Here is a 16,026-nt window from a genome sequence, read left to right as displayed (position 1 = left end):
GATCTGCCCAACAGAAAAGCACAAGAAGCAAGTCTGTCACGGCTATGGACCTCAGTGACAGATGAGTTTCAGTGCAAACAAAGCAAGAACCCTCGAGGAAAAGGACTTACAAATTGTTATGAACAGTGGTGCATGTGTTAATCAGAGAATGTAAAAGTAAACATGTATGCAATGCTTCTCTGTTCTAATTGGTATTTGAATAATTACACGTCTGTTTGTTTATTCAGAATAGACAATGATTTGACCTGATGGATTACCAATGCTCTGAAATCCTGTATGGACCATATATTGTGTTGAAGAAATCACCCACTCCAAACACCCTTTGCTCAGTGTTCCTCAAGTCTGCAGCTTCATTTCCAACAACCAGGTTTTGCTTTAAAAAAAAAATGATAGATTAAAATATTCTCTCTGCTTTTGTATACAGGAAATAAATAACTGGTCACTGTTTCCTCTCAGCAAGGTTGGATTCAAAGGGAAAAAGGTCGACTTACATAGAGTTGGATTGTATTGGATCTCAATCACATCTGTCACCAGAGTAGGAAATAGGCTGAGCCTTATGGTAAATTTATTTCATTAAATCTCAATAATGTGTTTGAAAATAAATAATGTAAAAGGTATATGATTTTTGCAGCACTTTGGGTTTTGTGCTCAACTGCAAAATACAGTATCCTGTCGTCCTGCCAAACATATGTCCATGCAGAAATACACCCACAGTTGTGAGGTTATTAGGTGTATTTACTGTTGTCATTTCATCAGTTAAAACTAGCCATACAATTCCTAATTGTAGCAAAGCCCCCGGCTACTATACAGTTTGGGCTAATCATCCTCTATGACAGTGGTTCCCAACCTTTTTCTGAAGAGACCCATACTTTTACCATTGTAAGCTTCGGTGACCCCCCCCCCCCCATGAAATTTATTATGAAATAATAGGCCTACCTCTTTTACATGAAGTACTTTATTATTTTGGAATAATTCAGGCTACCTGCAATTTCACTTCAGAACCTGTGGCCTACTTTAACAAACACATCTTTCTTAATCATATTTCAATATAGGCCTATTACCTGCTTAAACAACACAGACCAATGACAAAAACCAGTGTGAAATTAGGCTACATAAACTATACTTGTAAAACATGTTTCTTAATTATATTTCAATATATTACCAAATTAAAAAAAAAAAACACAGCAACAACACTAAAAATGAGGAAAACCTGTGTAAAATTAACACACTTGCAATAGGCACACATTTTCGTTGATTTTTTTTTTTAATCTCCAGGCAGCCTAACTTTTAATGAGAGCCTTGACACTATATTTCCTGAGCCAGTGCTGGGATGTCTGGAGTGACGTTGGTAACAGCCAAACGAAAGTCACTGTGCACATCCAGTCTGTTGCGTGCCTTTGTTTTGATGGTGACCAGCATGCTGAAAGCAGTCTCTGACAGGTACATTGTGGCAAAAGGCAAGATGAGTCGGTGATCGCATGATGAGCAAGCCTGGGAGCGACTATTGCTCCCTTTACCAACCAAAACCGCTTGTATCCATGCTCATCATAGAACCGCTTGCAGAGAGAATTGGACTTTATATCCACGAGCTCATCCTCAGCCTGGAGGTGCTCCACATCTTCTTCTTTAGCGATAAATGGGTCCATCACCCATGCGTGTTTTGAGATATGTTCATTAGGCAAGGCAAGTTTATTTATATAGCACATTTCATACACAGTGGCAGTTCAATGTGCTTTACAGAAGTAAAAGCAAAACAGTAAACAATAGAAAATAAAATTACATAAAATAAATGGGGAAGAAAAATAATAAGAATTGAACAATAGTAGAAATAAAATGAAGTAAAAATTCAGTTAAAAAACAGCAGAATAAAATAGAATAAACGTTAAGTAAAGTTTAAAACATGCAGAGACTGTAAAAGTTAAGAAAGTTTAAAACGTAAAGATGACAATATTAATCAGTTAGCAGAAAGCATCTGAAAACAGCTTGGTCTTTAGTCTAGATTTGAAGCTGCCAACAGCAGGAGCATTTTTAATGTCCTCTGGGAGTTGGTTCCATAGCTGTACTGCATAGTAGCTAAAAGCTGCTTCACCACACTTTGTTTTAACAACAGGTTTTACCAGTAAATTTTGCTGCTGCGATCTGGTAGATCTGATTGGGTTAGGCCGCTGCAACATATCAGAGAGGTAATTGGGCCCTGTACCATTTAGAGATTTGTACACCAGCAGCAATACTTTAAAGTCAATTCTGTAGCTTACTGGAAGCTAGTGAAGGGACCTTAGAATTGGAGTAATGTGCTCTGTTCTTTTTATTCGTGTGAGAACTCTAGCCGCTGCATTTTGAATCACCTGAAGTCGTTTGATGGTCTTTTTTGGGAGGCCTGTGAAAAGGCCATTGCAGTAATCAACCCTACTAGAGATGAAGGCATGTATAAGTTTTTCCAGATCATATTTTGACATAAGTCCTCTTAGTTTGAAAATATTTTTTAGGTGATAAAATGCCGTTTTAGTGATTGCTTTCATGTGACTGTCAAAATTTAGCTCGCTGTCAATGAAAACACCAAGATTTTTAACCATATCTTTTGTTTTAATCCCCTTTGTGTCAAGAATAGTGGTAATCCTGAGTCTTTCATCTTTTCTTCCCAAATAGAATTACTTCTGTTTTATCTGTGTTCAGCTGAAGAAAATTTTGTGACATCCAGTTGTTGATTTGGTCGATACACTGGTAGAGACATTCAAGGGGGGCATAATCATTAGGTGATAGAGCAAAATAAATTTGGGTGTCATCTGCATAGCAGTGATACAAAATTTAGTTGTTCTTGATAATTTGTCCAAGTGGGAGCATATAAAGGTTGAATAGTAATGGTCCAAAAATCGACCCCTGGGGGACACGGACAAGGACATTGATGTTGAGGTACAATTTCCCATGGTAACAAAGAAGCTTCTATCTTTTAAGTATGATTTTAACCAATCGATAAATTTACCAGTCAACCCAACCCAGTGTTCAAGTCGATATAGCAGTATGTTGTGATCAACAGTATCAAAAGCTGCACTGAGGTCCAGTAACACCAGGACCGATGTTTTGCCTGCATCAGTATTAAGATGTATGTCATTTATAACTTTAATCAGCGCTGTTTCAGTGCTATGATTGGCACGAAATCCTGACTGAAAGTTATCAAAACAGCTGTTTGATATCAAGAAGGCAGTTAATTGATTGAAGACAATTTTTTCAAGGATTTTCCCGATGAATGGTAGATTTGATATTGGCCTGTAGTTGTTTAATACTGAAGCATCCAGATTATTCTTTTTAAGTAGGGGCTTTACAACGGCTTTTTTTCAGGGACACAGGAACAATGCCAGTCTCTAGGGATGTATTTATGATCTGAAGCACATCTGTAATTATAAGGTGAAGAACAGACTTAAAAAAGTTGGTGGGCAGAATGTCCAATTCAGATGTTGAGGAACTGAGATTTTGTACAGTTTTTTCAAGAGTCTCGTAATCAATTAAACAAAATTCTGACATTGTGTTGAAGTTGTCTGTCTGTGTCACTGGTGATTGCAGCTTTTCAATTATTTGGAACTGAGATATATTATGAGCAATATTCTGCCGTATTTTATCAATTTTACCTTTGAAGAAGGATGCAAACTCATTGCATTTATTAACTGAGAGAAGTTCAGGTACTAATTGTGGTGGGGGATTAGTTAGCTTCTCTACTGTTGAAAATAGCACACGGGCATTGTTCATATTCCTGTTGATGATGTTGGAGAAGAAAGATTGTCTTGCTTTACGAATTTCATAATTATATTTACAAAGCATCTCTTTATGGATTTGATAATGGATGTGAAGTTTAGATTTATGCCATTTTCTTTCAGTCTTTCTACATTCTCTCTTTAGCAATTTAACAGCTGGGTATTGCTTCCATGGTGCTTTCTGCTTGTCATTGACTCTTTTGATTTTGAATGGAGCAATATCATCCATAATTTGGATCATATTTAAATTAAAAATTTCCAGTAAATCATCTACAGAGTCTGACATCTTGGTTGAGATCCGAGAGAGAGCTTGCTCAAAGAGAACACTTGTTGTCGTTTATGACTCTCCTACCCATAGTCGTTGAGCTGTTCTGAATGTGAGGAGACATAGAAACATCAGAGAAAACACAGAAATGATCAGATAAGGCCAGGTCAACAACAGTAGTAGAAACAGTTAGACCCTTTGTGATGACGAGGTCAAGGGTGGGAGTGAGAGTGGGTCGGCCCCTGTACATGTTGTACTAGGTTGAAGTTGTCAATAAGTGCAAGTAGTTCTCTGGCATAAGTGTTTTCAGGATTATTTACATGCAAGTTAAAATCCCCAGATATAATAAGACAGTCAAACTCTAAGCAAATGACTGACAACAGTTCACCAAACTCTTCTAGAAAAACTTTGGCTGAATGTCTCGGAGGCCTGTAAATAGTTAATAACAATATGTTAGGAGAGCATGTAACAAGTGCACATAAGTGTTCAAAGGATGTAAAATCACCAAGTGAGGATTGTTTACATTGAAAAGAGGCTTTGAATATATTTGCGATCCCTCCACCTTTCCCCTGTCGGGTAGCATTCATAAAATTAAAATTTGGGGGAGCTGCTTCAATAAGGGTGGTAGCACTATTTGCTTGATCCAGCCAAGTTTCAGTTAGAAGCAAAAAATCAAGATTGTGTTTACAGATAAGATCATTAATTAAAAATAACTTGTTTGAAAGTGATCTAACGTTCAGAAGAGCTAGCTTTACAGAAAGTCTAGAAGTAATATCCGCTTGGGCACTCTGATGTTGTTTTGAAACAGGAAGGAGACTAGACTGGTTTACCCCCTGGGTTAAATATGCTCTATGTTTTCTATTTCTTATCAACACAGGAATAGAGAATGACATAGGCATACTGGGTCCCAGCTTGTTTTCAAAACTACACCCAATGCAGGGACCCACAGCACATCATACAAGACTCTCTGTATGTTCCATGTGGTTGGAAGGGGGAAGGATTGGAGATGTCATGTATTTTTTAGATGGTGAAAAAGACTGGTAGCCAGCTGAAAGTCCTGGGCGAACACAATTCAGTCTGTTGGTTGATTTTTGATGAACTGGGTACACTGCTTGTCGCGAATGATTTGGGCTGGAAAAAGAGAGTGCAGCCATTGGCAGCAGTCTCTGCATACTTTTAGGGAAATCCATGCAGGGGGGAGACGGAGATGGTACAATAAAGTCAGAAGAGCGAGACTGAGATTGGGACTTTGGTGAGGTCTTTGTGAGTGTCTTCATGACTGTCTCTGTGGTGACTGTCTCCCTGACAGTCTCTGTGATAGTTGCATGGGGTCGAGATGTGGATGATACAGCCTTGGCATGATTGTCTTTGGTCAGGTCCTCAATCTGGATGGAATTGCATGATGGAATCGCATGCTCACATTTTTCATGTGATTGTTAATGTCTTTGGCAGTCTGCCCCAGATGGTTCTTGGCAGTCTGCCCCAGATGGCTGTGTGTCCTTGGTGAAGACTTGCATGGATGATTGTTTTGACTTTGCAGAGGTATTGTTGATATTTGTAACTGGGTCAGTCTGCGATATCTTATCAACTGTTTTCCTCAATCTTGGCTGAGAGAAAATTGCATGTTGTAGAGCGAGGCTATAGTGATCTGCTAAAACTTTGGTCCCAATCCGGCTGAGTTCAGTGCTATTTGGCTTGAAGAATTCTCTGCGATTCCAGAAAAGGTTAAAATTGTCTATGAAGTTCATACCAAATAAAAAACAAGTTTTTCCAAGCCAGGTGTTAAGACTGAAGAGTCGAGTAAATGCAAAGCTTCCCCTTGCAGGGAGTGGGCCACTGATAAAAGATTGTATTCCAGTCTTATAGAGATCAGAAAAAAGTTTTCTGAAATCATCATGGACAAACAGCTGTTCTCTGAAAACATCATTTGCTCCCACATGCACAACAATACGTTTGATAGTTTTATGCTCGGACATGAGTTTCAAAATGCTGTCTTTGGTGTCAGAGATGGATGCATTTGGAAGGCAGCAAATAATCATCCCATGTCCTTTTAAATGTCTTACAGTGGAATCACCAAGAACAAGGGTTGTGGGATCAGGTGGTGTTACGAGCTGCTTTTTGCCTCTTCCCACAGCTCTTCGGTTGTGGTGCGATCTCTTTCTATGGTGTGTTTGTCCGCCTGAAAATTCCGCTTCCACATCCCTGAAGCATTCAAATTTATTCTGAAGCCTTATGGGCTGTGGATTTTCCATAGGATTGTAAATCCTATTGTAGTTTGTAGACCTGGCTCTATTTCTAATAGCATGGCTGTGGAGCATGGGTTGCATAGTATCAGAACGAACTGGTGTTGAGGTAATTACTCTTCTGTTTTTATTTTTGGGCCTGACACCCATCATGTGCCAGTTTTCTGTACTCACATTTTGCCCTGTTAGATCGATGAATTCATCCACTCGATCTGCAATGCCATCGGCCTGTCGGGGTGCAATCTCTGCATTCTCAGCCACTGTTTCTGTACTCCTTTCCTGAGATATCGCTCTTAATTCGTCCGTCTTTGGCAGGGCATCAATCTTTGATTCCAGGATAGAAATCCTCTGTTCTAGTTCTGTGCATTTTCTGCAAGATCTCCTGGATTTTTTGCCCCCTGGCATTTTGTTTTAAAAGCTAACTTATAAAGATGAAAAATAAAATGAAAAAATAGTGGAAATTAAATGAGAAAGTAAAGTAAAATAAAGATCAAGCAGGAGCAAAGCAGGAGCAAAGCAAAGAAGCGTCCTACTCGCTGTCTATCCAAAAAACGCGAGCGCATCTCCTCTGGAAGCTGATCCATGTGGCAGGTGAATTGTTTGGCCAAAGCATCAGGTAGCTTCCCCCCGATTGTTGTAGTACCAAGGGAAACTGTCGCAGGTCCCCCTTTCCCAATTTATTCCGTCTGTACTCCACTTTGCGCAAAAACGCATCCACTGTCTCTTTGCACTCCATGACGGTGGCGTCCGTGGCCTGCATACGTTTGTTTGCCTCGTTGTACAGACTGAATATCTCCGCAAAATACGCAGTTTTGATGAGAAACTCGACTGTCATTTCGTCCGCTAGTTTCGTGTTGTGCACGGCTAAGAATTCCTGTATTTGCTGTTTAAGTTCCATGAATCGCATCAACACTTTCCCACAAGAAAGCCAGCGGACTTTGGTATGAAGGAGGAGTGTCTGATGCGTCTCATCCTCACACAGCTGTGCAAAGATTCTTTTGTTGACTGGACGAGCTTTTATAAAGTTTACTATTTTGACCACAGTCTTTAAGATTTCGTTCAGGTCTTCGCAGAGGTGTTTGCCTGCCAGTGCGTGTCTGTGTATCATACAGTGAAACACTAAGCAGTGCGGTGCCTTCTCTTTCAAACGGCTGTTGAAGCCCTTATTTTTCCCCATCTTTGACGCGGCTCCATCTGTGCAGCATGCAACTATATTTTCATAGGGAATGTTGTGGCTTGTGAAGTATGTGTCAACTACACTGAATATATCCTCTCCTTGTTAGGACTGGGACTGCTTTGGCCTCTAGAGGCCGCTGTTATGTTTATCTTGTCATGGTTGTTTTGGCCTCTAGAGGCCGCCACTGTGTTTTGTGTTTGTCTTGATTGCCTGTTTCCTGCCCTGCCCTGTTCCTTAATTAGTTTGTGTATAAATACCCCTCTGTTTGTTCCCTTGTCACGGAGTCTTTATGCTATGCTGTCTAGTGCTAGTTTCCGCTGTCCCATGTATCTTGCCTGTGCCCTTGTGGTTTTGATGTTTTTGCTTTCTTTGGACTTTGTATTTTTTGATCTTCTGAGCATTCAGCATTTTTGCCTTTCCTTTTGTTTTTTGGACTTTGAACCTTTGGATATTTTTATTTTTGGTCATCTTCTGAGCTGGCGGTACGGTGGTGTACTGGTTAGCGCTGTCGCCTCACAGCAAGAAGGTCCTGGGTTCGAGCCCTGGGGCCGGTGAGGGCCTTTCTGTGTGGAGTTTGCATGTTCTCCCCGTGTCTGGGTGCTCCGGTTTCCCCCACAGTCCAAAGACATGCAGGTTAGGTTAACTGGTGACTCTAAATTGACTGTAGGTGTGAATGGGTGTCTGTGTCAGCCCTGTGATGACCTGGTGACTTGTCCAGGGTGTACCCTGCCTTTCGCCTGTAGTCAGCTGGGATAGGCTCCAGCTTGCCTGCGACCCTGTAGAAGGATAAAGCGGCTAGAGATGATGAGATCTTCTGAGCTTTTGGATTTTCTTTTTGTTTTTTCCATCGGATTGCAAATATTGTAAATAAACTGTTTTTTGATACTCTACCTACGCCTCATGCCTCTGCACTTGAGTCATCCCCCTGGTAACCTAGTGGGGGTTTGCTGGATTATCACACCAGTGACCTGGGTTTGAATCCCAGCAAAACCCTAACACTCCTCTTGTGGTGGATGTGAGATTGGCAGACATTGGTGAGACACTGATACACAGTATGTCTTGTTTAAGCTCACTTTCCTCAATGTACTGTACATAAAGAATGAGGATTGCTTCCTCTGCCACAGTGGTGGTTTCATCCAGCTGAATTGAAAACGGGCTGGTCTTGAGTTTTTCGACGAGTGTGCGCTCAACGTTTCCTGCCATTCTGTCGATTCTGTCTTTCACTGTGTTGTCAGACAGTGGTACAGTCTTAAATTTGTTAGCCACCTGTGGTCCACACAGTATATCAGCCATTTTAATGCAAGCAGGTTTAATCAGTGTCTCGCCGATGCTGTGCAGCTTTTTGGCTTTCGCAATTAGGAGAGAGCACTCAAGAGATGCAATCGTTGCTTGCCTCTGGTCGCTGCCAGCCCTAAAGAAACGGTCCTTGATGTTTTGGGGCCTGTTAGCGACAACAAGCTCTCAATTTCTGAGAAAAAACTCTTTTGGTTTACCCACCATCTTGGGATGTTTAGTTGTCTGGTGTCGCTTCAGCTTACAGGGCTTCAAACTTTCATTGGCTAGTTTCTCATGACAAAAGACACATTCAGCTTTAATTTTATCCATTGCTTCTATGAAACCAAACTCTAAATAACTTTCTTGGTACCCCCTCTTTTTCTTTTTGACACATTCCGCAGTCTCTTCTACTTGACGATTCGCCATCTTTCACAGTTCCCAGCGCAGTTTACATTGCTAGCAACGGCTGCGCAGCGCTGCACGAGAACCAATGACGTGACGTCACACACTGTTTCTCGTGATAACTGTCCTATCATAACTTATTTTTTGTTTCAGTATTTAAATACTGAATGCATGTTTAATGCAGCCCTTGAATTTTGTTGGTTTTGTAACATACTGTATATGAATTAAATGCTCTCTCATTTATTTAACATATACGACTTGCATTAAAATTATCAATCCCCTTAAAATCAAGAGGGCTTCGCAACCCCCCCATGGATCTTTGGCGACCCCCCCCTAGGGGGTCGCGACCCCCAGGTTGGGAACCACTGCTCTATGACAGTTTCTGATCATGAGACTTATGTTGGCTGAATATCCCTTTGGTGACAATGAGGTATTTCAAAAAAAAAATTCTAGCAACACTGCTGTAACTGATACATTCACACCATGTCATCAGTCAAATAATGTAGTCCTCTGTGGTCCTATGTTGGTTACTGATTCACTGATGGACAGAACTGGGTGATAAATTGTGTATAAGAACAGATGCTACTGTCACAACTGTATAACTAAAAAGTGCAATGGTATGGTCGATATTTCAGAACAAAATGGCCAATGACTATAGCTACAAAGTAGTTGTTTGCAATAAGCTGGCATCCGAGTGTGTCATGTGTGGCCCTACAATACTACAAATAAATATATTTTTATACCGTAGGTAACCAAAAATTGCAGTGATGCAGTTTCCTGTGGAGAAAACGTTGGCTCCAAGGGCCAATTAGCAGTCCCAAAATGAGTACTAAAGTCATAAAACACAAAGTGATAAGTGCGATCAGTCATGCTTTTTCTATACTATAATTTCTTTGCTATGATTTTTTAAAATGTCTTTACCCACTGATCATGATCAATGATCATTAAAATGTTTTGAACAATAATCCTAAGCATAGGACTACAAACATTCTTAAAATGATTGACAAAAATTTTAAATGTAATACTATACTGTGATCTAATCTGTGTGTGTGTGTGTGTGTGTGCGCACTAATGTATTGAAACATTTGATTGTTTAATTGCAACTGTGTATACTTGTGCATAAATAAAGAGCAAATAACTGATGTTACCTCGATTCATTGTTGGATCGGTTTGCAATTATAAGACTTTCTGTGGCCCACAGGTGTCACAAGTAGATCGTTGCGTATTTAATTATGATTATATACTTATGTTCATACGCCTAACATAAACCACAGGAATGGAACGAGTGACCTGAGTACTTTACTCATCTTGAGACCTTCTAACAAAGTCATACAGTGATGTATGATACAGATCTTTCCCAGGAACCAGTTACATACTTGACTAGCATTCCTAACCACTAGGGGAACTGGGAACTGGCTTGAACAGGACTGACCTTAGAACTAAATGGAAAGGTGTTCAGAGCTGACATTTACGTCCACTTCACTGGGAGGGGAACTCATGCTTAGTGTGCCTGATAATGCTCAGGTAACAGAAGCCCAGCCTCTGCTTTAGAAACAAGAGCCACTCTTGTCTTTTCTGCATGATAGAGGAACAGTTAACCTCAGGATTGGATGGCCACAGTAGTCTAAATCAGGGGTTGGCAACCTTGACATCGAGTGCCAATTTCAAATTTTCTAGTCAATGAGTGTGCCACTATCAACAATAATGGTAAAATGACACAAACTACAGGAAAATTTCCAACAAATTTGGAATTTTATTATACATAGGCATGCATATGAGTATTCCTTATAGATAAATAGATTGTTGTGCTCAGACACAATTTCACATTTTGCTTGTAGGCCTATAATCTGCTCCAAAATCAAGGTAAAAAAAAAAACAGTTAACAGCAAAAAATACATCTACCAAAGACTATGATAACCAGATGATTGTATAACCCAAAATAGAACTGTCACGGAACAGACAGGAGAGGAGATCAAATGCACTCAAACCACAGTTTATTAATAATAGGGGAAAGGGGAGTTGGAAGAATGTGTGTGGGTAAAGTGCAGTGGCAGGAGAACTGAGAGGCAGGGATGGCTGGTGGTGACATCTGGGGTCTCCCATCCAAGTACTGACCAGGCCTGACCCTGCTTAGCTTCAGAGATGAGATAGGACCAGGCGTAGTCAGAGAGGTGTGGCTGTAGGGCTAAGCAAGCCGGAGATCAGGTGAAGGTACAGGAGGGGCAGGCAAGCGGCAGAGTCGACAGAACAGAAGGCAGATCAGGTTTCCGGGGCTGGAGAGCAGACAGAGTCAGACAGAACAGGAAATCTTCAGGAGTCAGAGTATTAGGAACACAGAGCAGGTTATCAGGCTGAGAGTTGCAGATGATCTAACACAGGAGCTAGGGAGAACTGCAGCTTAAATACACACAGGGGGAGAGCAGGTGATCGGCAACAGCCAATGACAGTCACTGAAAGATAATAAGAGGAAGTGAGTGCGGGCGTGGCCGGTAATGCTAAGTGGAGATGTTACCTGAAGAGAGAAGCCCACAGGTAGGACCATGACAAGAACTGATAGTTGGATTTGTATTTTGTATTTTTTTTCTCTGAATGTTTCAACTTCTCTGTCTCTGTTTTCTCCTCTGTGATGCTGAGGAGGACCCTCATGCACCCATGTGTGTGTGTGTGTGTCATTATACATAGAATCTTACTGTATTAATCTTCTTATAAAATTCTTCTTCTTATAAACACATCTTATAAACATCTTATTAATCAACAATTAAAGAAACCTCTCATAAATCATTTTAACAAAGGTCAGTGACGCATAAAAATGCATCACAAACGAAACGGCCACAACATTTTATATAAGCAAACAACAATGTATTTAACTAATCAGTGTGGGCTGAGGCTAAAATGAATCCTAGGCTATGCCTCAATTAATATATCTTGCCTACCAGTCAGTGTGATCCCTGTCCTTGCTTTTCTTGGCTGAGCTTTTTTATCTGGGGTTCATAGTTTGTCACTTTTAATTGTAAACATGCCTCAGAATGGTCCATCATCAAACAGCTGCGGGTGGGGCTGAGCACGCTTTTCATGTGCGAAAATACCTGCTCACACAGGTATGTTGAGCCGAACACTGACAAGAGGGCCAATGCAATGTTCTTGAGACAGCTGAACTTCTCTGGTGCAGACATCCAGCATGCGAGGATGCAGGGTCTTTATATGTCTTCTCATGTTTTGTCTCGAAATGCCACTTAACGCTGGAAGTTTGGCACACAACGTTTTCACAGCACAAGGTACATACAGCACGATCTTTGATGAAAACAAAACCATATTCTTCCGTCCAGGAGGGCTGAAATGCCCTAGCTTTAGTTTTTTTAGCTGGAGGCTCTGTCATCTCTGCACTTGTAACGTTATCAGGTAACTTTGATTTTGATGCACGCTAGGCTAATTTTACACATGGGTCTCTGGGAAAGTGGGCGGGAGCTGGGTGGAGAGCGCTGTGGAGCAAATGTGGTTGGAAGATCGTGTTGTCACTCAGAGATTTTTTTTTTTTGCTGATACTGGTCCAGTGTTGTGCGTGCCAGTGATTATGCCGCCGCGTGCCAGCAGTGGCACGCATGCCATAGGTTGCCGACCCCTGGTCTAAATAATACTATAGGGAGCATAATCAGCACAGCCAAACCCCCCCCCAAAAAAAAAACATCCATCCATCCATTATCTGTAGCTGCTTATCCTGTTCTACAGGGTCGCAGGCAAGCTGGAGCCTATGGGCCTCTGCATGCTCTTGCGACAAGGCTTTCGCAGATAGCTTTTCGCAGACAGTTGTAATTTATCATTGAGCGGGGAGTAATAGGCGTGCGTGATGTTATTCACCGCCACAACGCAAGGGGGCGCGAAGTCGCGAAATCACTAGGAGTAGTTGGTGGGTGTGGTTAGTGGAGTGTTTATCCTCTGGTTACTTATAATGACTAGAACTGGAGTCATATAGATGTATGTACTTCCTCACTTCCTCGATCAACCGCTCTTCGTGCTGCTCCATCTTCGCTCGTGTTTTTAAAAATCGCAATAGTGAAAACAAAACAAACCGGGAAAGTAGGGAAGCGGAAGTGCGTGTACAGCGGATGTCAAAAGTCAAAGTCCTTCCCACGCCTTACAGTACCTGGTATTCCTAGGCAGTCTCCCACTCAAGTACTAACCAGGCCCACCTGTATGTGGCACATCAGGCGGCGCCGATCTCCGTTTCCATAGCCCTCGGCCTCTCGCCTATTACATAGCTAGGGTTACAGTGGGGGGCTAGTCCTCTGGTAACCACGAGAGTTTAACTCCCCATGCACAGCAGATGTAGAGTGGACCAATCAGAGCCCTCGTCTGCGACGCTGTCTGCGAGGCTTCTGCGGTGGTCACAATTTTTGAGAGGTGTGCGCAGAGCGTCTGCGAAGGGGGGGCTACGCAGACGCCATCTGCAACGCCATCTGCGAGGACTGCGTTGTCAGCATAAATTGGCCTTATCCCAGCTGACTATGGGCAACAGGTAGGGTACACCCTGGACAAGTCACTAGGTTATCACAGGGCTGACACAGAGACAAACAACCATTCACACTCACACCTGCAGTCAATTTAGAGCCACCAATTGACCTAACCTCAGAGCCGGTTCAGACCTCCATGGGGCCCTAGGCAAAATTCTGCTAAGGGGCCCTCTTAACTGAACCCCAAAATGTTCAACAGTCGCACCTGACACCCAGTGCTTCCACTCATCCCCCCTTTAAACATATTGCACTAGTGTCGCCACCTGTTGGTCTAACTCCAAATAAATACAGACCAAATCAGACCAAATCAAATCGAACTAAATGTGTAACAAATTACTCACCATTAAAAATGTCCCTTTCTGCACTTTCTGGATGCAAAATCATCAATAATGTCATCATATGATATTTGCTTCCCCACATCATGGTTGATGCTCATGATGGCCAAACCACTCAGACGTTCCTGGGACATGGAAGATCTCAGATAGTTTTTGATCATTTTTAACTTGCTGAAGCTCCTCTCAGCTGAGGCAACTGTCACAGGCAGAGTGACAGCAATTCTCAGGGCTATCCAAAGGTTAGGATAGAGTTCCTCCAGATTTTTCTCACAAAGGAAAGAAAGCAGCTCAAAGGCAGTCATATTAGCTGATGGTAGGTCAGGTAAATTCTTGATTTCATTTGCCAGATCAACTCCACTGATGTCACAGTCTTGGTTGAAGATCAGAGTTTTCTCAAGTTCCATACACTGAGCCTTTAAGGAGTCACTGGACATCTGACATGCAGTGCTGAAGTTCAGCACTACTCCATATTTAGTCTTCACCTCAGAGCATTTTTTAAGGATTTTCCACAAGGAGACCAACTGGTCTGGGCAATACAATCACAGGCCCCAGACTCCATGTGGCTGCACATTCTGTGATGCATATTCTGTGATGCAAAATGGTTCACCAATCACCATACAGACAAACACACTACAGTGACTACACAGCTATCAAGAGCAATTACCAAGCACAAATGTTCTGTCAAAGACACTCAAAGTTACACAGTAATGACATCGGATTCTGACATCACCCATCTCAGTAACCAAATTTTAGTTTTGTTTTTCTTAACCAACATGATCTTGTGTGTATATCTTATAACATAGATCTTCGTTTTCCTTGTTAAATGTATACTTACATGGTACTTGGTTAATTAATTGCAACTGGTTGAACCAAATGATAAGACATAACTTGGTTTAAAATTTGGTCTCCCAGTGAAGCTGGTTTGGCATTGACTAGGAGACCAAATCTGGCCACTGGGAGACCATTTGGTCTCCCAGTAACTATGTTAAAAAATGCTCTGCTTCACCTGGTTCAGAGTTTCAAATCGTTCATCAATGGATGCTATTGTGGAGTCAACCACAATGTTGAAGAAGTAAAATATAGATAAGGCTACTATTAATTCAGCTCCATCAAATTGGCTGCACTTGTTTTACCTTCAGATACTGTACTTAAAATGTAGGTGATTTAGATTATTATTTAGCCTATTTAGCACCATTGTCATAATATTTCACGAGTTTTATTTATTCACTAATATATCTACATCTATATTTGCCTGTGGGCTATCCAAGCAAACAAAATTCAATCTTAGTAAACATTTATCCATTACTTTCCATTTTGTATAAGTGCAGTTGTAACTACACTCAGAACGATTGATATAACACTTAAATTGTAGAAGCCAGCAAGACGCACACGGAGACCGTCCGGGGTTCACCCAGGGCTCACCACCCTGTTATGTAGGTCAGACACTGACTAGCCCCGTCCCTCCCACTCTCCCACCCAGAGAGGAGAGTTACCTGACTGCTGTTCCCGCTGTTCATTTTCATGCAGTTTCTTTTTCCTTTTTTCACTCCCCGAGGGATAACTCCGCTTCATCTTGCTAGGTTGATGCACATGCACTGGGAATCTGACGTGCGTGAGCAGTGTGACGGACAGTCACGTCGTCACGTTTTTGTTTGTTTTTTCCCATGGAGCCTCTATGAGTTTGCGGGACTCTACGCAACATGCGTAGTGTGCGTATTGGGTGAACCGGTACTGCCTAACCTGCATGTCTTTGGACTGTGGGGGAAACTGGAGCACCCGGAGGAAACCCACACAGACAACATGCAAATTCCACACAGAAAGGCCCTCACTGGCCGCTGGGCTCGAATCCAGGACCTTCTTGCTGTGAGGCAACAGTGCTAACCACTACACCACCGTGCCACCCATCACACAAAAAAAACAAAAACCACTTTAATTGAAAGAGTCAATCTAATTGAAAGCTGCAAAGTTGCAAAGTCAATCTACTGATTCAGAATTGGGTGGTATAACCTCGGACAAAAATCCTGGTTTCAGCCACAAGGTCATTCAAGAGCCATCTGACCAACAGCAAATGCAAG

Source organism: Neoarius graeffei, chromosome 4, assembly GCF_027579695.1.
Source record: "Neoarius graeffei isolate fNeoGra1 chromosome 4, fNeoGra1.pri, whole genome shotgun sequence".
NCBI classification, from domain to species: Eukaryota; Metazoa; Chordata; class Actinopteri; order Siluriformes; family Ariidae; genus Neoarius; species Neoarius graeffei.
Note: the sequence above shows the minus strand (reverse complement) of the source record.